At 36.9% G+C, this 27,860-nt stretch overlaps 1 long non-coding RNA gene across 2 annotated transcripts in view; it reads left to right on the plus strand.

Moving 5' to 3' along the window:
• The window catches only part of LOC122442596, a 455,537-nt gene that overhangs the window by 251,756 nt on the left and 175,921 nt on the right, over positions 1-27,860 (plus strand). Inside the window, exon 5 of one of the 2 annotated variants that reach the window (XR_006269669.1) lies at positions 23,904-24,080. The exons of the other annotated variant lie outside the window; for it this stretch is intronic. This is a non-coding gene — a long non-coding RNA (uncharacterized LOC122442596). Of the gene's footprint in view, positions 1-23,903; positions 24,081-27,860 lie in introns of those variants that run through there. 2 annotated transcript variants of the gene reach the window in all.

Consider the following 27,860-nt stretch of genomic DNA (forward strand, 5'->3'; position numbering starts at 1 on the left):
ATCACTTCATGGCAAATAGATGGGGAAACAGTGGAAACAGTGCCTGACTATTTTTTTGGGCTCCAAAATCACTGCAGATGGTGATTGTTGCCATGAAAGTAAAAAATGCTTACTCTTTGGAAGGAAAGTTATGACCAACCTAGACAGCATATTAAAAAGCAGAGACATTGCTTTGTCAACCAAGGTCTGTCTAGTCAAGGCTTTGGGTTTTCCAGTAGTCATGTATGGATGTGAGAGTTGGACTATAAAGAAAGCTGAGCACTGAAGAACTGATGCTTTTGAACTGTGGTGTTGGAGAAGACTCTTGAGAGTCCCTTGGACTGCAAGGAGATCCAACTAGTCCATCCTAAAGGAGATCAATCCTGGGTGTTCATTGATAGGACTGATGTTTAAGCTGAAACTCCAGTACTTTGGCCACCTGATGTGAAGAGCTGATTCATTTGAAAAGACCCTGATGCTGGAAAAAATTGAGGGCAGGAGGAGAAGGGGACGACAGAGGATGAGATGGTTGGATGGCATCACCAACTCAATGGACATGGGTTTGGGTTGACTCCGGGGGTTGGTGATAGACAGGGAGGCCTGGCGTGCTGCGGTTCATGGGGTCGCAAAGTGTCGGACACGACTGAGCGATTGAACTTAACCTAACTGATAGATACATTGTTAAATCTTACTACCACAATTAGTATTTTTGTTCAGAGTTGTGCAGAATTTTTAGAACTTTTACATTTGAAAAGAAAAGAGACATTTGTGTTTGTTTCACCTCTTGACAATGCTTTTCTTTCACCTATCTGTGCATCCGTTTTCTTCATCCTTTCTTTTCATTTTTGAATGGTGTTGATAAAAATATCTTTAGATCTTACTTAAAAGTACAATGCCTACCTGTTAATAACAAGGATAACTGGAAGCAAACTCACCTAGTGATTCTTAAGACAATGTCTCCAAGAATTGTGTGGTTATTTTACCTGGATAGGTTTTTCTTAGTTCTTTTCATAGGTAGTATATTGTTCTGGAGCCACATTCTCTCCAAGTACTGACAAACAAACAAACAAGTGAAAAATAAACAAAACAAATGAAGAAAAATCAGATAAATCCAGAGCTATGCCATGCATGCCAAAACTAAATTTTCATAGTGAAATGGGTGACATATTAAAAAAATAGGAGTTAATAAGAAAGCTATACATTTATAAGAAAGAAGAAATACTGGGAAGGGTAAACTTTTGGTGCTGCAAAAATGAGTGAAATATCCCCAGCTTTTTGATCCTTAAGTGTCTGTAGTGGCAGCAGTGGTGGTTGGGGTTTTAGAGAATGTTTCCATCATTAGGGTGTTGTAAGTGACTTGCTGCAGCATGTTGCACAGGGACCGGAACCTAATAAACACTTTATATGTTCGCATATGTATCCCTGTCCATCTTTTTGATTGAAAACAATCCTAGTGTAAAATACTAGTCTACTCTGCTCAATCAGTATGAATATATTTATATAGTCATGAGAATTATTTAATTTGTTTGATAATCTCATGTTTTGTTTATACTGAAAAATCATTAACTAAGAGACAGAGAAAACAGAAAAGTGGTTTGTTAAATTCATATTACCTACTGTTCTTTCTTTTCTCCTGTATTTTCTTCAAATTAATCAATTAAAATGCACAGATGTTCAATTAAAACTATAAAAATTTTCCATGGCTACAGATGTTTTGAAGCTGCATTGTTGAAAATTTAACATATCAAGTAATGATTCCCTCTCAGAAGAAATTAAATTAATGACTCTTTGCTAGATTATTTTCCATTTGATAAATTAAACAAAATTAGAGAAAAAAACCCGAGACTTACACTGTATGCTACATTTATTAATTAGCATGATAGGCTAACAAATATTAATATGAAAAGATGACAAAATGGAAAATGTGTCTTATTTTTCAAGTGAAATACCTTCAGGACTGCAGTTTATCTTATCAGCAAATGGTTATATGGTATAAATTATTAAAATTTACACCTGTAAATAGCAGACAAGTGACACATTTTGTCATTCCATGTAAAATAGATGGTAGAGATGTGATTATTCAGGACTAATATAACATTTTTCTTCAGAGCTTTGTCCACCCCATGCATGATAGACAGTGACCCTTAAATAATTAAGTAGAAAAATAGGATTTTTTTCTTGGCTGTGTTGCTTTATCTACAAGAGAATTTATTTCTTTTTTTCCTTATTTCCAATTTGTTTAATTTTTGAAGGTCTGCCTACTTATTTATTTATTTATTTATTTTTCTTATGTTAAAACTAGTACCTGCTCATTACATTGGTCAGGGTCCTCTGGAGAAACAGACCAATAGGGGACACACACACACACACACATGCATATATATAGAGAGAGTGGGAGATGAAGAGAGATTTATTTTATGGAATTGTCTCACATCATTGTAGGTACTGGAACTTCTGAAACTTGTAGGGTGAACTAGCAGGCTGGAAACTCAGGCAGGAACTGATGTTGCTACCTTGAGTCCAAAATCCACAGGGCAGGCCAGGCAGACTGGTAAGTCAGGCAGGTTTTCTACATTTCAGTCTTGAGAAAGAACTTTTTTCTTAGAGAAACCATAGTCTTTGCTCTTCAACTGATTGGATGAGGCCCACACGCATTATGGAGAGTAATCTGCTTTATTTGAAGCCTATGAATTATATATATTAATCATATTTTTAAAAAAATACCTTCACAGCAATATCTAGACTAGTGTTTGACCAAAACTGGTCACAATAGCCTAGCTGAGTTGACATATAAAATTGCCCATAACACTCATTAAAGAAATTCTAAAAAAGAAATTTTAAAGAAATTAGAAAAAAAAAAAAAAAGACCTGAAAATGATGTTAGAAAAGCACTTAAAGTCAACCCCCTACAAAGAATTTCTGCTACATTTCAATGAACACCCTGTCTTCCTCTTGTGTTTATATACCTTTTATTCTTCCAAAGTTAAGAAAATAGTGCTTATTCTACTTCATAACTTTTTATTTTCTTAAGAGAGCAAACATTTTCTTAGTACATTATGATTATTTATTCTGGAATTCATATGTAATAGCTGCAGTATAATTAATTTAAGGACTCCTTGGACCCTTAGGTCTTCCATTTTAGAAGGACGTTATATCTTTTCACACTTACCCTTTGAACATATTACTAAACATGCATTTGCTAGATAAAAATATGCACATTTTAGAACTTTGTGCATGCGTTGCTAAATTGCCTTCCAGAAATGTTATACCAGTTTGCATTCCTAATGGCAGTGTTTCAGAGGTCTCTTTCTCTCCCTCTTTTAAATAGTAGGTGTTGGAATGAAAAATATCCCAATCCAAAAGATTAAAAAAAGACATTTCATTGTTTTGTAACTTGAACTTTCTTGATTACTGCGGATGTTGAATGAATTTCTTAAATTTATTGAAATTTGTAGTTCTTTGTGAATTGTCTGAAAAGTGAAAGTCGCTCAATCGTGTCCAACTCTTTGCGACCCCATGGACTATACAGTCTATGGAATTCTCCATGCCAGAATACTGGCATGGGTAGCCTTTCCCTTCTCCAGGGGATCTTCCTAACCCAGGGATCGAACCCAGACCTCCCACATTGCAGGCAGATTGTTTACCAGCTGAGCCTCTAGGAAATCCCAAGAATATTGGAGTGGGTAGCCTATCCCTTCTCCAGGGGATCTTCCCAACCCAGGAATCGAACCAGGGTCTCCTGCATTGCAGGTGGACTCTTTACTGGTTGAGCTACCAGGGAATCCCTGTGAATTGTCTATTTGCTTGATTTCCCCTAAGTTGCTTGTCATTTTCTTTCTACAAAAAGCTATATATAATATATAAATTTTGTAATTTTTTGCAAAATTTCCCCAAGTTAATCATTTGCCTTTTAATTTTTATTAAAATTTTTCATTTACTGACATTTTTGTTTTTCTTTTGTGTAGCAAATCCACCAGTATTTTCTGTTATAGCATGCTTTTTGTTTCATATATTATAGTTTTTCTAGCCCCAGAATGTATGCCTTCTGGGTTACTATCTTTTTCCCCTTCTTTTAAATGCTGAAGTTCACTTTGATATATGGTGTGAGACAGGGATTATTTTTAAATTTATGATTGTGTTTAAAATGCAACTTTTTATGTCCTTTTAAACATGAGAGATATTTAGACTTAAAAGGTTAGAAAGGAACAACTTATACACTTCACATCTGGTAGATCCAACATAGATCACAATGGCTCTGTGGCATTATTTGGTTTTCTGTCATAAAGCAGAGTTAAATGTAACAGTACTTGCCTGAGGCTTTCATATGTGTGAATGTGTATGTACAAGAGCATGAAAAAAACATGCCTATGGGATGACAATTATGATTCTAGGACCCATTTCCAGTGTGGAAATGGTTAGCTCACTAGCCACAAAGTTTTCACAGACTTGAAAATTTTTCTTCATGAACAATCCTGTATCTTTTAGTCAATGATCATACTTGGAGGAGGAAATGGCAACCCACTCCAGTATTCTTGCATGGAGAATCTCATGGACAGAGGAGCCTGGAGGGCTACAGTCCATGGGGTCAGAAAGAGCTGAGTGCGACTCAGCAACCGAGCATATGCAATAATCACACGAACTCACTGAACACTAGACTACATGTTTTAACTGCAGGGATATGTATCAAGGCAGGATATGTCCAGGGGCAATAGACTACCAATGAGCAAATCTTGTAATCAATGAATAATTTGAGACAGAAAGTTTATGACAACACTCCCTAGTACAGTATAGTTATCACTGTTGCGTGCGTGTTTGTGTATGTCCCCATAGGAAATGTCTTCCATTTATTCTTTACAAAATTGTATATTATTGGGTAAACTGTCTGTAAGACACCATAGTGACTGAGATAAATCTTATAATAGAAATTTTTTTCCACATCTTAAAAACTCTCATCACTCTCATTTTCAATTTTTCATCACTAGATGTGGGAAAAGAAATAGTGACAGGAAATTTCAAATGAGCCATTTGAAGAGTCATCCTTTTCATGATTTCCAGAAACAGACTTAGTATTTTACCAATAAATTTCGTGGATTCACCAATTTACATTAGATCCATAGTCTCTCTTTTTGAGGTTACTTTTTCAGCGTTATCTTATAGTTTCTTTTTTTCTTTAAAATTTTTTTAATTGAAGTATAGTTAATTTATAATATTGTGTTGGTCTTAGGTTAGTTATATGTACAAATATGTATATAATTATATTATTTTTTCCTTGATTTTTTTCATTATAGTTTATTATAAGATATTGAATATATTAATAGTTCTCTATGCTATACAGTCGGAGAAGGCAATGGCGCCCCACTCCAGTACTCTTGCCTGGAAAATCCCATGGATGGAGGAGCCTGGTAGGCTGCAGTCCATGGGGTTGTGAAGAGTCGGACATGACTGAGCGACTTCACTTTCACTTTTCACTTTCATGCATCGGAGAAGGAAATGGCAACCCACTCCAGCGTTCTTGCCTGGAGAATCCCAGGGATGGGGTCGCACAGAGTCGGACACGACTGAAGTGACTTAGCAGTAGCAGTAGCATGCTATACAGTAAATCCTTGTTATCAGTTTATTTTTAATGTAGTGGAATTCCTTACTAATATTTGTAGATTTTGATTGTGTATTGCATTGTTTTAGACTTGAATTTTCTAGGAGATGGGGCTTGGGATTTTACATTTTCTTAAGCTCCCCATATGATTTATTTTATTGAAAATTTGAGAAGCATTAGACTGTTGTTTTGAGGTTTAGAATTAGTTTCTTCAGGAAATTTGTCATGAAATTGTATGAAAAGATAAATAAAAGGGCCTAACATGGTGGCGACCATGATGTAGTCATTGCATACTTATGTATTAAATTATGTATTTAATCTGGATATCAAAAATATTAGTAAACTGATATGTACTTGGTTCCACACTTTTGGCTGTTTCTAAGGAAGCTTTCATTTAAATACATATATTTTGCAGCGTATGCTTTATGTTCCTAATCTCTGTGAACATAACATTTAGAGGACAATGTTTATTGACTTTTTAGTGTGAATAGCTCATCAGTCTGTTAAAGACTCAATATTCTGAATATCCCAGGCACATAAATATCCACAACTACTACTTGCATTAAGTAACAGAATCACCATATATTTGCACAGCTGCTAAGTGGTTGTCTTAAAATTTAAAAAAAAAGTTCAGGTGTATGGAATTATTCAAATTATGTTAATATTCAGAGGTTTATACCAAAATAAGAAGATGCCACCTTGTGGTATAAAAAGATTATTTAGCATGTATGTAATATGTAGTTGACAGATCTTTCAAATAACATGTGGTTGATAAACCTATTTGAATAAATGTGAAAAGAAGCTAAAATGCTCATGCTCATAATCAAATGTTTTAATTCAGTAACTACATCACAAATAGAAAGATCTCATGGGGAAAATTATGTGGAAGTGTATTGCTTTATAAAAGCAGTGTCTATCAGCAGTGTACAATAGCCACATAGAAATTAAAAAGGAGCATTTCAGTAATATTTAATATGATAAAATAAACTCAGAACATATATGTTTAAATTAACTTTGTGTTCCTTTTTGAAGAACAACTGCTATATTTTGTTCCTTTAGGTATAAATAGTAACATTATGGTTTAATTTTAATGAGTTTAAAGATAATATTTTGACTCTGAATAATGTTTATTCATGTTGTAATGATGATTTGTTAAAAAGACAAAGATTATTTTAGATGAATTATGGTCTATGGCATTTTCCTAGATGGTAGTTCATTGTATCAAATTACCCTAGAATTTTTGGGATGAATTAATCTTGGAAACCATGTAATCCAATAGCCCCTATTTTATAGGTTGTAAACTGAGGTACAGAGATGCTATTTGAGTTATCCAGGAGCTTCTTCTTCCTCAGAGATTGACTTTCTTCATCCTGTGCTCTTTGTACTTCCCATTTTGCATTTGAATTGGTGTCTTATATTGAACAGCTTTGTTTCTCAGAGAAAGAATAGAAGAGAACACATTTCTCTCCTCTGAACCTTTCATTAAATGTTTATTCTGTTGCATTTTTCTATAAGCATTTTTATATTGCCATTTTCTCCTCTTATTAGAATACTTAATATAGTTCCAAATAGTGCATAATTGAAAACAGTTTATCATATCCATTTTTATTTATTAGTGTAATAGTATGCCTGCAATCTGGTGGCAGGAAAGTACTGCACTATTTTACTGTAATTTATCCCATTTTAAATGTTCATTTGGGTCTATGAAATTGCATAATACTTTTCAGAAAAACATTCTCCTAGTGTGTGCTGGGAAAAACCTCAAACATCAGAATTCATTTAGAAAATTTTGTAGGAACAATATTGTGGGATATTCCAAATTTCAAAGTTAAATGGATCAATCAGCTGGTCATTTTAAAGACTTTGAAAATTTGTGCATATGTGAGAGCTCACCAAGATCTTGTCTGTAGACAGTTATCCATGACAAATGACAAAAGAAGGTACCAGAGATTCTTGCTATTGAAATTTTAGAGGAGCAAGAACAACTGGGTTTCTGGATTTATAAGGAAAAGCGTCACAGATAGAATTATATTTAAATGGAATATTGAGGACAAAGAATTCAGATAATTAGGTTGTAGTGGGGGTGGACATTTTAGGGAGAAATGGTGTGCCCTAAGACTCTTTTTCTTTAGGACATAGAGAACAGAAATTTTCTTAGAGGTTTAAGGTGGAGGGGCACTTTAAAAGCTAAGACAATTGAGGATATTAAATGATGAACTGAAAATATTTAGCATTTTTTCTGTATTTATTGAAAGCCATGGTAATTTTTGGTAAGACCTAGTTTCCCCCACAGTAAGTCTCTTCCACCAGGAAGCTTCCATAAGCCATTTATCGTTATCCCTCAAAGGGGAGACGGAATGAAAACCACAGTCACAGAAAGCTAATCAAACCGATCACATGGACCACAGCCTTGTCTAACTCAATGAAACTATGAAGCCATGCCACGTAGGGCCACCCAAAACGGATGGGTCATGGTGGAGATTGCTGACAAAACGTGGTCCACTGGATAAGGTAATGGCAAACCACTACAATATTCTTGCCTTGAGAACCCCACGAACAATATGAAAAGGCAAAAAGATATGACGCTGAAAGATGAACTCCCCGCTTTGGTAGGTGCCCAATATACCACTGGAGAAGAGTGGAGAAATAACACCAGAAAGAATGAAGAGACGGAGCCAAAGTGAAAACAACATCCAGTTGTGGATGTGACTGATTATGGAAGTAAAGTCTGATGCTGTAAGAACAATATTGCATAGGAACCTGGAATGTTAGGTCCGTGAATCAAGGTAAATTGAAAGTGGTCAACCAGGAGATGGCAAGAGTGAACATCGACATTTTAGGGTCAGTGAATTAAGATGGACCGGAATGGGTGAATTTAACTCAGATGACTATTACATTTACTACTGTGGGCAAGAATCCCTTAGAAGAAATGGAGTAGCCCTCATAGTCAACAAGAGTCCAAAATGCAGTATTTGGGTGCAAGCTCAAAAATGACAGAATGATCTCTGTTTGTTTCCAAAGCAAACCATTCAATATCACAGTAATCCAAGTCTATGCCCAATCACTAATGCCAAAGAAGCTGAAGCTGAATGGTTCTATGAAGACCTACAAGACTTTCTAGAATTAATGCCCGCAAAAGATGTCCTTTTCATTATAGGAGACTGGAATGCAAGAGTAGGAAGTTAAGAGATAGCTCGAGTATCAGGCAAATTTGGCTTTAGAGTACAAAACGAAGCAGGCCAAAGGCTAACAGAGTTTTGCCAAGAGAACTCACTGGTCATAGCAAACACCCTCTTCCAATAACACAAGGGAAGACTCTACACAAGGACATCACCAGATGGTCAATACCAAAATAATATTGATTGTGTTCTTTGAAGCCAAAGATGGAGAAGCTCTATAAAGTCAGCAAAAACAAGACCAGGAGCTGACTGTGGCTCAGATCATGAACACCTTATTGCCAAATTCAGACTTAAATTGAAGAAAGAGAGTAGGGAAAACCACTAGACCATTCAGGTATGACCTAAATCAAATCACTTATGATTATACAGTGGAAGTAAGAAATAGATTCAAGGGATTAGATCTGATAGAGTGCCTGAAGAACTATGGATAAACATTAGTGACATTATACAGGAGGCAGTGATCAAGACCATCGCCAAGAAAAAGAAATGCAAAAAGGCAAATGGTTGTCTTAGGAGGCCTTATAAACAGCTATGAAAAGAAGAGAAGTGAAAGCATAGGAGTAAAGGAAGATACACCCATTTGAATGCAGAGTTCCAAAGAATAGCACGGAGAGATAAGAAAGCCTGCCTCAGTGATCAATGCAAAGAGATGAGGAAAACAATAGAATGGGAAAGACTAGGGATTTCTTCAAGAAAATTAGTGATACCAAGGGAACATTTCATGCACAGATGGGCTCAATAAAGGACAGAAATGGTATGGACCTATGAGAAGCAGAAGATATTAAGAAGAGGTGGCAAGAATACACAGAAGAACTGTACAAAAAAAGATCTTCACGACCCAGATAACCATGATGGTGTGATCACTCACCTAGAGCCAGACTTCCTGGAATGCAAAGTCAAGTGGGCCTTAGAAAGCATCACTACGAACAAAGCTAGTGGAGGTCATGGAATTCCAGTTGAGTTATTTCAGATCCTAAAAGATAATGCTGTGAAAGTGCTGCACTCAATATGCCAGCAAATCTGGAAGACTTAGCAGTGGCCACAGAACTGGAAAAGGTCAGTTTTCATTCCAATCCCAAAGAAAGGCAATGCCAAAGAATGTTCAAACTACCACACAATTGCACTCATCTCATATGCTAGCAAAGTAAGGCTCAAAATTCTCCAAGCCAGCCTTAAACAGTACATGAACTGTGAACTTCCAGATGTTCAAGCTGGACTTAGAAAAGGCAGAGGAACCAGAGATCAAATTGCCAACATCTGCTGGATCATTGAAAAAGCAAGAGAGTTCCAGAAAAACATCTACTTTTGCTTTATTGACTACACCAAAGCCTTTGACTGTGTGGATCACAATAAACTGTGGAAAATTTTGAAAGAGGTGGGAATACCTGACCACCTGACCTGCCTCTTGAGAAATCTGTATGCAGGTCAGGAAGCAACAGTTAGAACTGGACATGGAACAACAGACTGGTTCCAAATTGGGAAATGAGCATGTCAAGGCTGTATATTGTCACCCTGTTTATTTAAATTATATGCAGTTTATATCATGCAAAATGCCAGGCTGGATGAAGCACAAGCTGGAATCAAGATTGCAGGAAGAAATATCAATAACCTCAGATATGCAGATAACACCACCCTTATGGCAGAAAGCAAAGAACTAAAGAGCCCCTTGATGAAAGTGAAAGAGGAGAGTGAAAAAGTTGGCTTAAAACTCAACATTCAGAAAACTAAGATCATGGCATCTGGTCTCATCACTTCATGGCAAATAGATGGGGAAACAATGGAAACAGTGAGAGACTTTATTTTTGGGGGCTCCAAAATCATTGCAGCTGTGAAATTGAAAAGATACTTGCTCCTTGGAAGAAAAGTTATGACCAACCTAGACAGCATATTAAAAAGCAGAGACATTACTTCACCAACAAAGGTCCGTCTAGTCAAAGCCATGGTTTTTCCAGTAGTCATGTATGGATGTGAGAGTTAGACTATAAGAAAGCTGAGTGCTGAAGAATTGATGCTTCTCAACTGCGGTGTTGGAGCAAACTCTTGAGAGTCCCTTGGACTGCAAGGAGATCCAACCTGTCAGTCTTAAGGGAAATCAGTCCTGAACATTCATTGGAAGGACTAAGGCTGAAGTTGAAACTCCAGTCCTTTGGCCACCTGATGCGAAGAACTGACTCATTGAAAAAGACCCTGATACTGGGAAGGATTGGGGGCGGGAGGAGAAGGGGACGATAGGTGATGAGATGGTTGGATGGCATCACCGACACAATGGAAATGAGTTTGAGTAGGCTACAGAAGTTGGTGATGGAAATGGAAGCCTGGTGTGCTGCAGTCCATGGGGTTGCAATGAGTCGGACACAGCTGAGCGACTGAACTACACTAATAAGACATTATGAAATGCAGTGATATTTATATTTTAGGATATATATGTGTGTAAGTATGTGTGTGTTTGTATGTGTGTATGTATATATACAGATATACTCTTAGCTACACTTTTCTGTATTATTTCTGCTTCTAATAATTTTTTGAGCTTCCCCCTATGAATTAGTATCTTATCAATCTTTAAATATGCTATACATAGATTCTTCAAAAGCAAACTCTGCTTTTAGAGTAAGCAACTCAATACATATATCTATCAACTATTCTATCAATTCTTCATGTTACTATTGTTTTAATTATAATAGTCCAGTTCTCCATTGTGAAATTTTTCATGATCAGCCAAGATGTATTAAAATCTATTATGACAACTTCTTTCCCTTTTTCATCTTATGTTCGTCTCCTTGTTTTACATTTGAATGTTTTATTATTTGACATGTAAGGTTTCATGGCTGCTATATTTTTCTCATAACTTTTATCAATATAAAATACTGTACTTTCATCCCGTTTTATGTTTCTTACCTTCAAAGCTGCATTATCCTGTTAGCATTGCCACCTTTACTTTCATTTAATTTGTATCTGCTTGAGAAATCTCTACTCACTTTTTTATTTTTAGCATTTACCTGCACTTCCAAATTAGATCTATCATAGTAGCAGCATACAAAGTGTGTCTTTTCAGTCAAACTGGTCGTTTTCCAGCTATTTCCAATTTTTTTCAAAAGTGATAAGTTGGTCTTTTTTGTGACTATCTTCCTTTTTATGTTTTATTTCGTTCAGCTTTTGTATTTCTGTACTTTTTGTTGCCTTTGTTTTGTTTGCTATTGTTTTCATGAATTATGCTTTCATCTTCTGTAATTATTAGTGAAGTGGATATCTTGATACTGTCCCTACTCGTTTTTCAAAATATCCAACTTGCATTTTTCTAAGTATTACAGTGTAGAAAGAGGGACTTCTCCATCAATCCAGTGGTTAAAACCATGTGCTTCCAATGCAGGGGTTGCAGATTCAATCCCTGGTGGGGGAACTAAGATCCCACGTTCTGTGTGGTACGGCAAAACAAAAGTATAGAAGGAAACAATATCTTGTGTTTATCCAAAGCAAATGCTTTTATAGACCCTTCCCCATCCCCTATTCTCTCTTTGTTCCTATCCAAAGGGATGATGGACTTTGACGGTTAGCATTAAATTATTTTTATATCAGATATATTCTTTTGTAAGTATTTTTTTTAATTTGCATTTAGATTTGAAAATATATATTTTGCAACAGTGATGTAAGGCTAACAGATTTTTAAATTGTTTCAGAGCTCATCACTAAATTGTATATCCTAGCTTTCCTATTCATGAGGTTTTTAATTTTAATTCAAGTTTTAGTAGTCTTTTCATCCCGCTTTCTTTTCCTTTTGCCTCAAATGTTCCTTATTTTTATGGTATATTGAGGCTGGCTTACAGTTTCCTAAAATTGTTTCCTGGTTTTTATAAGAGAGAGAAATATCTAAAACATGAGTGATATTTTCTTGTTTTACCATATTTAATCACAGGTCCTTTGTTGTTTTATTTCTCTTACATTCACTCAAATGAGAACTTTTTTCCAGATTCATTACCTTCCATTTCCCCCACCTTGCACCTTTATCCATACTATTGGATAATTTAACATGTTCATTTTGCTTCCTAATTTCTAATGCCCATGAACATTTACATAGTCTATTCCTGCCGCCTTCTCCTGACTGCACTACCCACCCCAAAATAATGGAGTTAACTGAAACTATAACCTTCAGGATTCATCGAGGGCAGTATTCTTCCAGTTCTTTCTACCACACTTCATTTGTGAGTACAGTATCTCCCAGGATGCAACGTGCTGTAATTATCCTCCCACCCCTTTTCCTCAACTATTATTTTCTGAGAGTTTTTCCTATCTGGGTAGCATAAAAACATGAGTGAACAGGAAGAGAATATAATATTCTGTCTGCCTGAAAATCAGCACCCATTTTGAACAGAATGGCTGTTCAGTTTCCTGTTTATTAAGGGATCTGAATCTCTGAGCTGAGCTGTGCAACAGACAATGGGAACCTAAAAAAATTACCCACTGCTCTTTCAAGGTGGTAGACTTTTCTGTTCTATGAGGTGATGCTTGGATAGGCCACTGACTGTTTTCTCACTCTTGATGCATCAGCCTTATAATCACTCTGAATTTTTCCCAGATTTCTGGCACTGAGTTTCCTGTCAGTCTTATTAGAGTTTTTCATTTTCATGTGTATGTTATTGACAATTGGGAGAGGCAGTGCCAGGGGATGGTGGCCAGATGCCATTTTATACCAGAAGTCTTCTATTATCTACTTTTAATAGTTATAAATAATGAGTGCATTTGTTGGAAGCACTTTCACTCATTCCAGCAAACCCTGGGACCAGTTTTCTCAGCAATTGATTAAATTCAACACCTACTATGTGCATTTTCAAAAATATGCCCAGTAGTAGAAATAAGAAATAGTTTTTGCTCTAGAGTATTTTGACTAGGACTATAGTCTACCCAGGTGGCACAGTGGTAAAGAATCTGCTTGCAATGCAGGAGACCAGGGTTCAGTCTCCGGTTCAAGAAGATCCCTTGGCGAAGGGAATGGCAACCCACTCCAGTATTCTTGCCTGGAGAATTCCATGGACAGAGGAGCCCGGTAGGCTACAGTCCATGCGGTCACAAAGAGTTGGACACAACTGAACGACTAACATACACATGCATATAATAAAGTTAAATTGAAAGGTCTGTAGTACAACAGAGTCAAAGCAATTTTTCACCTCGGGAAATTAGAAAGGCTATTCAGAGAAGATGGATACAGGGAAGTGAATCTTGGGAGGTATGAATAGATAGTCAGAGGCTGGATAAGGAAGTCAGGCATCCTGAGCAAAAGAAGAAATAGAAAGTGAAGATAGGGTGCAGGTGATGAACCTGAAGAGGTTTGTGAGACCACCATTTGTGTGGATGGATTGAATGAGGATGGCTCAACGATGGGATAATTGATATTAGAGCAATTAAAATCAGCTAAGCAAATAAAGATGGGAGAATGAAGTCAAACCGCAGCAGCAGAATTGGAGAGGAAATGGCCGATTTACAAGTCTGAAGTGGAGAGGGAGAGGAGGAAGGAGTGCATAGTTTGAAGACTCGATCTTCTGATCTGCCAATCATGTACAGGCACATGTGTGATGCAGTGGCTAAAATGATTGTATGTATGAATTAGCCATTTCTTTTTTCATCATTTACTGATCAACTTTTTGCTTGCTTTAAGTTATCACTCATGTGTTTGTATTGTGATCAAGTAAACCTACTTATTTTAACATGCTCTTTTTGTAGTAGTACTAATATCTTTCTTATTGTGCCAAATAGTTACATTTCTAGTGATGGGAAAACTAAAGCATAAATTGGATTTGGCATAAATCTTGAGGAATCCCTGAGAAAACTAGTTGGGTAACTAATCCTATTTTTATTTCCCAACTAACACCCTTTTCACCAGAGTTATCTACTTTCATGCTCTAAAGTCCTATAACTCTCTGAAAGCTTGTGATCATTTACAAATTAAAGTGGATGGCATTTTGTACCTTTGTTATATTTGCAATGAGTCCTAATTTCAATGAATATATTTCTTTATGTACTTCATATAGGTGTGATTAAAATGAATCATGAGAGACAACGTAGAATTATTTCCCTAAAGTTTTGGGGAAGCTAATAATCTATTCAGAGAACCAAATGGTATTATCCAAGTGAAAATACTATTTATCCCCCAAAGGAATTTATACTTATTACCCACAATTCAGTTAGATTTGATTTTCATGTTTGAATTTCTTCCCCAATATCATTTCTCTTTTATTCAAGTGAAAAAAATTCCTAAGCTGTATTACTGAGAACTTTACTACTAATGGAAAAGTAAACAGTAAAACAAAAATCCTTAATATATATTAGAATTATTCCAATGACTTAAAGTACTCATTTATAAACTTGTGATACATTTGTAGGTTTCTAAAGCTAGGAATGAAATCTCCACTTGCTTCAGTCAAATAATTTTTAGCGAGGTACTAGAAATGTATATATATATAGATATATATATATATGTAAACCAGATTTAATAGTATGGTAATGTGCATCATGAGAAATGGCATTCTTCTCACATTCTCACTAGAGGGATAAAGATTTTTAGAAAATACTTGAACTGTGATATTCAGTCCAGAAATTAAGACTAAAATGTTTAGTGATGCACTTGTATTAATTTAAAAATGTAAGTTTTTATCCAATATATAGTCTTTGTTTTCAAATATTTAAAAACTCTAATAAAGATTCTAACCCAGTTGTAATCAGCTACCATCGATATGCAGAGGACGGCTTGCATTTTTCTCTTTGCATTGAGAGGCAATCCTTAAAGCACTGAAGACCAAGCTGTACTTGAAAATGGCTGAGATTTACTTGTGCTTAGATCTTTTCTGTTCCTCCTCAATTTTCAAGACATGCTTTCATTTGATAAGGATGCGTTGGAATCTGAATTTTAACATGTAGTTGTGTGCATTTAGGCATGCAAATATACACATGTATATTATTTTGCTTTTATAGTAATTATTTTCACTTATGAAATTCCAAATTCGATGTTAAATATTGAATATTTTGGTTAAGTGACAGCTTGTGCTAGCTTTAGGATATTCCTGCTTGATAATTATTCATGAGAAGAACAGCTGAAAACAAACTAGTTATACACCTTGGCAAATTACTGTGATTGTAATTCTGTGAAATTTCCCCATGGCCATGTGACTTTATTATAAGTACTCTAACAGTGCAGATGTCCAGAATGTTGTCGTTGTCACAAACGTTATTCCTGTATTCAAAGTTTTTGAATTACTCTTTACTGCTTTGGAGAAAACGTGAGGGAGGAGATGAGACATGCAATATGTATGATAGAGCATATGCAACTCTTTTCAGCTCCCACCCTCCCTTGGTTTGGAGTGGGCACGGTGCTTATATACCACGTTCCTGTAAAATACAGAAACAGTGGCATTTTTGTGAAATATAGATATGATGAAAACACTTCCTATTAAATGTTAAGAAAAAGGAAAAATAGCCCCAATTTATCATCCTTCAAAAAAAATTCAGCCGAAAATCAAATGTTATTTCCCTACTCTCCTTCTCCCTTTCAGTTCCTTCCCCATATGGTTCCTGAAATGTTCCTCCATTTAAATGGATTTTAAAGCTCATTCCTTATAGTTCCTAGAGCATTCATTGCTTTTGAGAAAAAAAAAAGAAAAACATTTTAGCATGTGCTATTTTTGTTATTCTAATTAGCAAAAACAGCTGGTCCTGTGCAGCTCAGACTGTAGTCTTTTTCAACACATTGTTCAGATTTTTTTTTTTCTCCTCTTCTGTCAAGCTACAGGCTACCACCTCTCCTCTTCCCACACAAATCAACCCCCAAAACACCTGCACACACAACCTTAAATATCACCTACATCTGCCGTGAAAGGAAAAGGAAACAGCCTCTTCTTCCTGGTGGCTTGGCAGGGCCCACAGACCAGATTATACAGAAGATGAACCAAAGTCATTCTCAAGGTACTCACCTCCCCATTGATTTTTACATTCCCTAAGCACTTTGTTGTCTCAAAAGTACAGCTGTCTTATAGTTTTTTTTGTTTTCTTTCTTTTTTCCCCCTCAACTCCTGGCGAATGGAAGTAGCCTCTTACAGAATCAGAGGTTGAAAAATTGAATAATCAAACCTTACTCACAATTTGGTATCTATCAAAGGCATGTGACTGCCAATGATCATTGAAGCTGATCAAAGTCACACTCTGTTGCCATGGCAACGAATCCCCATTTTGTTTATGTGGAGGGGTACGCACCACAGGAGAATCATGCTGAGACGAATTAAATTTGTGTTGTTGAGAAATTAACATGTGGGATGTTTAGGAGTGAGTTGAGTGGGTGCTTATCAATGTGATTTTTTTCTTCACAAGGGAGGTGATGAGGACAAAATACTATCTGTGGAGGGTGTCATTGTGGAAGATTCCAACAAAATACTGGAATGTCTCAATAGTGCATTTCTAAGGTGAAGCACAGATGTGAGGTGATAGTTTTTATTTGGTTTTGTCACTGACACATTTTGTGAGCTTAAGTATTTCCAGACTCTTTGGTTCATCTTCTGTTTTACAAATTAAAAAAAAAAAAAAAAAAGATTGCAAGAGGATGCCTCTTTCAAAGTTTAAATTTGTTTATTCTGTGAGCTGGAAACAATTCTTAATCCAATACCACTAATCTGCAAAGGAATTTCTAGTATGATTAGTCTGTTTTAATTTTCACTGATTCTAGAACCTACCTTAGCCAAACCTAGGGGTTGAATTAAGCTCTTTGAGTTTTAGTTTGGAAGATATTACCTAGTCATGAAGTTGATATGTCATTAAAAATTTTTTTCCCCTGATTTTTGGCACTTCATGCTGTTTCAAAAATTTTTAAAATTCTTATTGATGTATTTATTTATTTAATTATAGTTGATTTACAATATTGTGTGAGACTCAGGTGTACAGCAAAGTGATTTAGTTATATATATGTGTGTATATATACACACACATGTGTATATTCATTTTCAGATTCTTTACCATTATAAGATATTGATATAAGATATTGAATATAAATCCCTGTGCTATAAAGTAGGTCCTAATGGTTATCTATTTTATATATAGTGTTATCTATCTGTTAATCCCTGATGCTGAAGCTGAAACTCCAGTACTTTGGTCACCTCATGTGAAGAGTTGACTTCAGGAAAAGACCCTGATGCTGGGAGGGGTTGGGGTCAGGAGGAGAAGGGGACAACAGAGGATGAGATGGCTGGATGGCATCACCGAACTCCGGGAGCTGGTGATGAACAGGGAGGCCTGGCGTGCTGCGATTCATGGGGTCGCAAAGAGTCGGACATGACTGAGCGACCGAACTGATTTGAACTGATCTGTTAATCCCATACTCTTATTTTATCCCTCCCCCTCCTTTTCTCCTTTGGTAACTGTAAGTTTGCTTTCTATGTCCCTGGGTCTGTTTGTAATATTTTATAACAAATTATAGTCTGTTTTTTGAAGGAAACACAATAGAGTTGGGTTATTTTAACTTTTTATCACCTTGGAACACTAGCATTCCTTGCCACTTGGCCCATGGAGAATCCATGCCTGATTCTCCTGCCATTTCCTCTTACTCAACCTTCTGCTTCATGTAGCCTCCATGTCAAAAGCTCGCCCCATAATCCTTATCCATGTGAAGCTATCATTTTCCTCGTCTCCTCCAGAAGCCACTGGGAACTGTTTACTAATATTTTCTGAAACAAACAAGAATATCATGTGTCCAAATACTGGTTTCTTTCAGTTGCACTTGCTGTTTTGGCTTTCTGCCTCTTTATACTTCTCTCATTATTATTCAAAATATGAATTCCGCAAATATTTGAAGTCACTGCCTCTTTCAAGGCTGTTCTGACATGTAAGATGCAATCCCAGTCTGCGAGTTTATAATCTTGTTACGAGAAAGGGAAAGAAACCAACACTCACTGACAGTCTCTTCCCTGTCAGCACCCTTGCTCAGCACTTGATGCATTTATACCTTCTTAAATCTTTACAGACACTGGTGATGAGCAATACCCTTTTTGTTCAAGTGCAGAAACTGAATCTTGGAGGGATTAGGCAGCTTGTATAGGGACATGTAATGGCCGATTGCCCCTAAGGTTTAGAGTTCATGATACATGTTTTTTGTTTTGTTTTTTCCACTTCGAGTGTTAAGACAGATATACATCAGTACCACACAAGATGCAAAGAAATGAATATATTACATGAGTGTTAATGACAGTTCCTGCTTCAGAAGTGAAAAATAAGAAGAGACCTCTTCTATCCAAGATGGTTAGTGAGGGTATAATTCTGAGAAGGTGGAAGCTTTTGAGTAAGGCCTTGAGAAATGCAGCATTTACTGGGTGAAGAGAACAGAGAAGCTGTGTGACTTGCCCTCTGTCACTCTAGGTCCAGGCTCAGAACAAACAGGGATAAAATCTTCATGGGTTTTTGTTTTTGTGTTCCTCTGCCTTCCCCGTGAATAATGTTCATTCATAATTTCCAGCTGGGGGGGTTGCTGCTTTTTTATTTTTAATACCTGAATTGCTTATCAAAAAAAAAAAAAAAAGGTATTCTAGGGTAGGATATGGTGGATGATGTACTCCTATTTTATTGAGCTATAAGGCCCTCGGAACACATAAGCTTTGTTGGTCAAATTAGAGTCAATAAAGAACTGGTACAGACAGCCTTCTACAATTCTGTACTGTATATGCTAATCAAGGATACTGAGAAATGAGATTCAGACAGAATCATTAACCATCATTTTACTATTTGCTTCAAATCTTTCTCCTACCAAGTTTATATGACCTGCTAACATTACAGTGAGTCTCTTTTCTGATTGCTGGAGGTGTTATTTAGAAAAAACAGAATCTGGAATTAGAAAATATGCCAAATTATCTGTTAGAGATGATTAAGGCAGGAACTGAGGGGTCATAGGTTTCTATACCAGCCACTTAGGGGTGTACCTCTTTGAAGGCAGTGAGTGGTCTTTCTAATTCCTCATTTCCTCATCTCTACACAAAGAATGATAGCAACGTGATTATCACTAGAATAATGAAGTATTGAGTCATTCCTGTGTCATCTTTAACTGAGTTCATATTAATTCACTACAAGAGCTTTACTGAGGTCATTTTGTTAAGAAAATCATCTTGTCCCCCAAAGAGGTCCAATGTGCATTCCTCTCCTTGGAGAAGCAAGAGGCTTCACACTTCCTGTTTCCTCCACTCGGCGGTGTGTGGAGGCCTCCCGTGGAGAGCTTTGTGCATGTCCAGACTCTATCATCTGGTGGGAACCTTTCTCCCACAGGAAGTTTTTGTGTGTGTGTGTGTGTGTAAGACTTCAGGGAAAATATATTCAGGATATTTTTCTCTTTAAAAAAAAAAACACCAACATTTATTTATTTATTTGACTCCACCGGGTCTTAGTTGAGGCATGTGTGATCTTCGTTGTGGCATGTGGAATCTTTAGTCATGGCATGTGGGCTCTAGTTTGCTGACCAGGGATCGAACCCAAGCCCCAGGAGTCTTTAGCCCCTGGGCCACCAGGGTAATCCCTGGAGATTTTTTTCTTGAAGTATATCCTTGGAGGCATCTTCCCCTCCCCTGCTGCCCTCCCACTCCCACCCTAAATCTCATCCTCAGAATAAAAGCAAAGTGACTAAACTGAGGAATATGGAATTATTTAACCAAAGGTGTTACATAACCTTATTATGTGCTGGTCAAATGTGTTTAAAATACTTAACTCATTTATTTGGTTAAGAGGAAAAGACAATCTGGTCAGTGCCTTCCAGGAAGTGAGTTAAGCAGCTGGCAAACAATGCCTGTGTTGTTATTATGGTTGACAGGTTATCTGACTAGGAAGAAAAGGTTTTCACAGCACAGTCCAAACCACCATCTGAGTGGGATTCAGGCTGTTTCAGCCTTATCTAAAGAAGCTGGAAGAATGTCTCCCACTACTTCAGTTTGCTTTTTTTGCACACTTTGGGGAATTTTGAAAATGTTCCTGTCAAAAGCTCCAAGAGGCTGTTGCAGGGTAAAACCTTTAGAGACTACAGCTCTACAGTTACTAGTTAACTTCATCCCCGCCTAATACCATTCCCCCCAAAGAGCCTTGTGGAATTTTGAGGTTTCAAAACGGACCTGCAGGCTGGATGGCAAGGTGAGGGGGATTCAGGAGCAGGGGGCTCTAGCTTAGTCCCCTTGTGTGTTATTTGGACCTGAGGAGTGTGCAGGGATGTGACAATAGAATTGTGAATCTAGCTCATAGCTTTGGCACCATACTGTTCCTTCCTGAGGTGGGTCATCTAATTAACAGAGGCATCAGCCCTTCTCTGTTCTTGCTAGGAGACCTGCCACAAATTTCAGCTTAATCAACTTTCACTTCATTGGTGCACATCCAAAGAGTATTGGGACTTCAATAATTGCTCAATTGTTAAAAAATTGTTAAATATATTTTGTGTGGAAATGAAGTTTCTAGAAATGCATTTACCTCATCAGAATCTAAGCTTATGTTCCTGGGCAATTCTGTCTACCCCTAAGTTTCTGAGTGGCTTTTTCACCCAATGCTGTTTTTATCCAGTGGAGAGGAACAAATACATAAAAGAAATCTCAATTTGTTAAAGCCCCATATTATGGTGTAATGACTGGATTCGACAATGAACCAACTTTTGAATTTTAGTGCGTGGTAAATGAACGGATTGGAAGCTGCTGCTTTTAAAAACGGGCTCCTTCTGTTCCTCTGTTCTAAATTTTATACTGGAAGGAAAGTTATTTTGCAGGTATAGTCCTTTGCCTGGAGGTTGTTTTTAATTTACTTGAAATGGTGGCTTCTCTTCCCTCTTTCCATTAAAGCTTTCTTTCTATTCAATTCTAGAGCATTGAAAAACCATAGCAAGTATTTAGATCCTTTGTGATTTTCAGGTTTTATGTATATATTCAACCTGTAGTAAGCCAGCAAGTGTTTCCCTTCCCAGGAAAGGAGAAAATATTTTCTAAAAGTAAATGAAAACTTCAGTGGGGCTTAATGAATTTCATGAAGCCTTGGGAAAACAAGAGACCACAGATGACTTTCCATTTTCTTCTGTTCTTTTCTCTTCCATTCCCTTCTTTCTTTTTCCAATGCAAGAAAACAGATTAACTATTAGATATATCAGAACCTCAGCAGAAGATTCTGGTTTCACTAATCAAAGCAGCAAGGTACACACAGACAAGATGACATGAAAGACAGATTACAAAAAACAAAGTCGAAAGCCCAAATGAAACCTGCTTGTTCTAACCCTACTCTACAAACTACAGGGATGCACCCTCTCCATTGGTTTTCCTGGGAGATGAGAAGCAGACAAGGTTAACTTTTCCCAGCCTTTCTGTAAAGCAGTAGTAGCCTCCCTCTGCCTTCCTGGCTGCAAATTTGAGGGATGGAAGTAACAGTCCATAGACCTGGAGAAGAGGAAATAATTCGCATTAATTGATTTTATTTGATTTATTAGAAAAATACAGAAGTTCACAGTCTTATTTACATAGTGTAACTGTCACTTATCTTTCTGTTGAGAGGTAGTATCATTAGAGAAAAACTTACAAGAAAATACAATTGCCTTGGAATTTAGTCCTTGGTTCCTTAGTAGTTGTATAACCTGATGGGATTCTGATTCCTCTGGCCTTCACTTGTCTGATCTATGTGATGGGAATAACATTTTATGGACCAGAAAGTAGAAACTGAGAAAAGATAAGGCCTTAATGTTCCATCCAGATATGTGTGCTGTTTTTATGATGAACAGGTAGCACTAATATTCTCATGTCTTAGCTAAGAGTCAGAATTTCTCATGTGCGATGATAAAATGGGGCTTCATGCTAGGCAGTGAAGTAAGAGGAGTGGGAAAAGCCCTAATGATTATCCGGCCTTATCTCAAAAGGTATTTCAAAACTCTTAGAAAAGCAAAAAGGGATTTTTTTTTTGGACAGTTGCTAAATTATTAAGGGTACCAGATTAACTCTGTATGTTGCTGGTTTACTGGGTTGGTTATTGTTGTCTATTTGTCTCTTTCTGGCTTCCTATAAGTATATATGTAGAACAAAACCTCATTTATTTCTCCAGTTATTATAGCTAACTTTTAACTATCTAGCATGGACTTGACATATTTTTGACATGCTAATCAGTTGTACTAAGGGTTTAAAATAACTTGTTCACCTCACTTGTTTCTTTTCATTTTTCCCCTGCTCATGAAACATACAATCCAGCCGGACACTTAGGAAACAACAAGATACCTAATTACCATTCCAGTTTCTATGGCTGCATAACAAATTATCCCTGAATTTACTGGCATAAAACAATTATTTATTAGGCTTATTGATTCGGTGGGTCAGAGATTTAATCAGGGCACAGTGGGGACAGTTCGCCTCCACTCCACTCATATCTAGCAGTTGTTGGTTACTGTAGGCTGAAACTTTGCTGAAACAATTGATCAGAACACCTACGTGTGACCTCTCCATGTGGTATGTATTGCTGTTCAGTTGTTAAGTCATTTCTGACCCTTTGTGATCCCATGGATTGCAGCACTCCAGGCTCCTCTGTCCTCCACTGTCTTCCAGAGTTTGCTCAGATTCATGTCCATTGAGTCAGTGATGGTATCTAACCATCTCAATCCACTGCTACCCCCTTTCTCCTGTTGCCTTCAGTCTTTCCCAGCATCAGGGTCTTTTCCAAGGAGTTGGCTCATTGCATCAGGTGGCCAAAGTATAGGAGCTTCAGTTTCAGCATCAGTCCTTCCATTGAATATTTAGGGTTGATTTCCTTCAGGACTGACTGGTTTGATATCCTTAAAGTCCAAGGGATTCTCAAGTCTTCTCTCTAGCAACACAATTTGAAAGCGTCAATTCTTCGGTGCTCAGGCTCTCTTTATGGTCCAACTCTCACATCCATACATGACTACTGGACAAACCATACATGTGCTGCTGCTGCTGCTAAGTCGCTTCAGTTGTGTCCGACTCTTTGTGACCCCATGGACTGTAGCCTACCAGGCTCCTCCGTCCATGGGATTTTCCAGGCAAGATTACTGGAGTGGGGTGCCATTGCCTTCTCTGAACCATATGTGTAGGCCTCCTGAAAACATGCTGAGAGAAACCTGGGCAGAAGCTGTATCCTTTTGAGTTGGGTGGTCATATAACATCTCTTCTTTCCACTAGGTTGATCTGAGCAGTCATAAGCCTAACAAGTTAAAGGGAAGGGGAAACAGACTCCATCTCTTCATAATGAGTGAGAAGATTCTGAAAGAGAATGTAAGATTCTGAAAGATTCTGAAAGAGAATGACTTCAAATATTGCTGTTGTCACTTCTGGAAAAAGCAATCTGCTATAGTTACTGTCCCCTCAACATTGAAAGTTGTAAAATATATACAGCTAAGTAAATATCCAAAGCAAAAAATAAACTCCCTTTAAACCTAGTGCCTTGTTTCATGTTATGGGTTGGAGAGGTTTCTCTTGTGGAGAAAGGAAGAGGAAAAAGTTATAAGCTCTGAGGTTCATCTGGAACAATTAGATGGCTTGTAAATTCTAAAGTAAATTATTACCAAAATTCAGTACATATAGCAAAAGCACATTGCAACACCAAATTTAAATGCTTTTGGATGGATTTTCTTTCTGGATTATTCAGTATGTCAATTTTACTCTATGGGACTGGATATTCTAGTTGTTGACTTGTCTTCATCTAGCTAAAGATGGTCCTGGAAATGGTGTTTTGAAAGGAAAGGAATAGGGTAACCATCTTGCACCTCTAGACAGGCTTCTAACTCTCTGCTAACTTTTGATAGTCTTCACTGAGCTCAGAAATAATCTTTGAATTATTCACTCACTCATTCATTGTTTCATTCAACACACATTTGTTGTATACCTAGTACTGTCAAAGCAGGCTAAATATTATTTGTTCTGTCAAACACAAAGATTGATAATAAATAGTGTCCACTTTCAATGGTAATCATAGCCATCGTTTATTAAGCACTTATTATATGCCTCTCATTGTGTCAACACTACATACAATGTTATTCATCCTCATAGCATGAATTAAGGCAGGCATAATTATCACCCATTTTACAGGTGAGCAAAGAATTTTGTAAAGCCAATTTCTTGCTTAAGTTTGTACAGCTATTTGGTAAAAAATCTTGATATCACACTCGGCTTTGTTGGACTGAAAAGCCTGTTTTTCTCCAATTAGACTAAACTGCATCTTCCAAGGACTTAGTGGGGTGGGGGAAAGGAAATTGATTTATAAATAATTACGTGCTTCCCTGTGGCTCAGATGATAAAGAATCTGCCTGCAATGTGGGAGACCTAGGTTCGATGCCTGGGTTGGGAAGATGCCCTGGAGGAGGGCATGGCAACCCACTCCTGTATTCTTGCCTGAAGAATCCCCATGGACAGAGGAGCCTGGCCGTCTACACCCCTTGGGGTCGCAAAGAGTCAGACACGACTGAGCGACTAAACACACATAAATAATTACAATCCAAGGTGAAATTTGATAAGTATCACAAAAGCTGTGGAGTTAGGAGGACCTTTTTTTGTTTGTTTGTTTTGAGGAATAATTAGTGGGAACATCATGGAAATGGTTGCAATAGGACTTGAAGGCTTTTAATACGTAGAGATGGGGATAAAGGAAAAAACCTTGAGAAAATGTAATCGGAGTATATAGAGCATGGAGACATTTGGGGAATAGCAAATCATGCAATTTAGAGAAATCCATGTTTGATTATTAAGGAGTTAGAAGACTGTAAGTGTAGCTTGAGTTTTTGATGTAAAATCATACATGGCAGCTAATGGAAGTTGGACTATCAGTTCAGTAAATAATGGTGAACAGTTGAAAGCATTAGAGTAGAGGAATGATGTGAACAGAGTGGGACATTAGGAGAAGAAATATGACTCGATTACCTCGGATGGCTGGAAAGAGTTTGGAGACAGCAGCACTAGGAGATTTGCAATAATCTGGAATTTGGTGATGAAAGCAAAGATGATATTGCCAATGGGAGTTATAAAGAAAGAGTAAAATGTATTGGCATTTCCCAAAAAAACTATCTAAAAGTCTCGAACCAAGAGAAGAGTCATTTATTATACCTGTATTCCTCACCAACTGACCAGTTGCTCAATTAAAGCACATTTGCCTCTTCTCTTGAATTATCCCTTTTTATTTTATGAATTCATAGTCTTCAGGGGCCCCCACTGAGTACCTGCCTCTAATTTGGAAATGTGTTGTCATGGCTCCTGTTGAGACTGTTCTGCATTTGGAAGTTCGTTTGCTATTCTGTTTCTTTTGATTAAATGCTTTTCTGTCACACTTCTTACAAGTCATATGCCCTGAATGCAAAGTCAGAAAATAATATGAGCAGCCCTGTAATCACAGAATAGCTGGTCAGTGTTGTTTGGAGCAAGAGGCATGAAGGGATAACAGTGAACACTGCAAGCAATTTTGTAGAAGAGGTTTATCCAATTTTTGCCCCTGAAAGAGTTCAGAATTTTTTTTTTAAAGAAATGATGTGCCTGGTTCATTCTGTTAACATTTCTCTGTCCCTATACCCCTCAAGGTAGGTCTGTGCACATTGAGAGGTTAATATTAATATTGCCTTTTTACAGCTGAATTATCTGGCTCTAGAACCATTCACAGATTCTATTAAAGACCCCTATGGAGGATTGCTTCTTCAAATAGGCATTTTAATTCACCCGGGTACAATAAGGTGTTACCTTGCTTTCATTAATAAAATGGGAACTCATAAAGAAAACCAGATTATCTTGAATTTATGATCAAGTAATTTTGTTTCTCTTAGCCTGGATAATAATTGTGAAACATCATTTTCCCCTTTCTTTCCTTTTCCCTTCATACACTTCGACATTCTTAATTTCTCATGTTTATTTATCTTTTTTATTTTAATTTGACAGGGAAAGCTATCTAGGACCCCAGGAGGCAAATGCTGTGACTCAAGAATTGGCCCTTTCCATCTTCAATTTAATGAAATAATAAGCCAGTAATTGATTTATATTTATATTTACATTTGCCTTACAAATTCTGAGATTTTTGTCATCTTTATTGTAATTCCATAAGTAGTCACTAAATTACTTCCAATCAACTCTATTTCTCCTTTACCTACGCAGTGAGTGAAGTCTTTTATTGTCATCTAAGGGCTTTGTTCTTCCTTTTGGTTTCTCATGTCATTGTTCCTCACCTCAACTTTTTGTTTTCGTTTTAAACTGTTAATGAATTATTATTGTTATTTTTTGCCTGAAATCCTTGGTAGCTTTATCAACAGATAATGTACTCCAAACAGTCTAGCTTTGCGACTTTCTACTTTCTCTATAACCACATCTCAGGTGTTGTGGGGATAATAAGCTTCTGTTGTTATTAATATTTATCATTTAGGATACAGTTTGGAACTGGAAAGTAAGCAAGCTAAGCTTCTGAGCTTTCAGGTTGGCTTTCACAAAACGTTTTCACCCACACTGTGATTTTCCTGGCCCTTCCTTCATTCAGATACTTTTGTTTTATGCATGCTTATGAAGGGGCATATATTATCTAAGTAATCCCTAAAGAAAATTAGAAATAGCTTATTAGGAGGACTGAAGAAAGAAGCATCTGTTAGATGCAGACAAATGACATCAGAAACGATAGCTGATAGCCTGATATTTGGGGAAAATACAGAGGTGAAAAATTCATAACTGCATTAACGTTGATAAATACAGCCTCGGAATCACCTACTGTGTGTCAGGTGTGTCACACAACATCTAACTTAATTCCACAATTTAGGTATCAGTGTTCCCATTTTACAGATGAGAGAATTCAAGCCGAAGTTGTAAATGATTGAAACCACTATAGCTCATAAGTGGCAATACCAGAATTTTTCCAGAATCTGATGTCATTGTGCATTACCATGTCACCTCGGTGTGCCGCAGTGGATTTCTATGAGCTTGAGTCTTTTAAGAAAAAAAAAAAAAAAATCTATGGCTTCTGCTGGAAGGAAAAAAAATGTGCCTTGAAAGAATACAATTGGAATTTAAAAACAAACTTTTGGTGCTAGGAAATAAATACTTAAGCTATTTGGAAAATTAGTAACCACTCATGTGAAGCACTTGATTCCATAATGAGGTGAGATAAATTGTTTCAAC

Source organism: Cervus canadensis, chromosome 5, assembly GCF_019320065.1.
Source record: "Cervus canadensis isolate Bull #8, Minnesota chromosome 5, ASM1932006v1, whole genome shotgun sequence".
NCBI classification, from domain to species: domain Eukaryota; kingdom Metazoa; phylum Chordata; class Mammalia; order Artiodactyla; family Cervidae; genus Cervus; species Cervus canadensis.